The following is an 865-nucleotide window of genomic DNA, read 5'->3' as shown; positions in this document are numbered from 1 at the left end:
CTGAAGGCACGTCACCCGTATGGAAGGACAGAGGTTGTATGCGACAGTTAAAGTATCGATGGTTGAGCCTCCTCTGCTCTCCTCCCCCGCAGTTTTGATTTTAGTGTTTTTGTTTTCGTTCCCCCCTCTGACGTAAGAAAGGCTTTGTAAAGGGAGGTAAAGGCCATAATCGGTTTTTGTCAGTCCTTCGACCATAGTGGCTTCAGTGTTTTGTAATGCTTGTCATATTTTCTGAGTGTTTTATTTTGCCACCCACCCCAATTCTCCTACTGGCCACAGCACAAACACAAACGCACGCACATTGGCAATGACGCAGCATGAATGACGCACGCGGCACACACACACACACACACACACACACACACACACACACACACACACACACACATATATATATCGTATATATATATATATACACACACACACCAACAATCACACACACTCACGCACACACACACACACACACACACACATATTATATATATATAAATATATATAAATATATATAATATATATATACACACACACACCAACAATCACACACACTCACGCACACTCACACACACACACACACGCACACACACACACACACACAAACACACTCACACACACACACACGTATTAGTTTGATATTTATTTATTTATTTACGAGGATTTATATCGCGCACGTAACTCACCACACAAGGCGACTCAAGGCGCATGTTACCTATTAATGCCGTGATATTGAGAAAAAGATAATAAGACGGGAGGAGAATGTACAAAAAAGCGGGTAACTGTGCCCAAATTGAATAAAGATAAGAATTGGCACCCTCTTTAAACGAAGATATTTCCTCTGAGAGTTGTCTTCTCTTGCCGCGTAGAACCT

Source organism: Littorina saxatilis, linkage group LG15 (assembly GCF_037325665.1).
Source record: "Littorina saxatilis isolate snail1 linkage group LG15, US_GU_Lsax_2.0, whole genome shotgun sequence".
In the NCBI taxonomy this organism is placed as follows: Eukaryota; Metazoa; Mollusca; class Gastropoda; order Littorinimorpha; family Littorinidae; genus Littorina; species Littorina saxatilis.
This window is presented reverse-complemented; position numbering follows the sequence as displayed.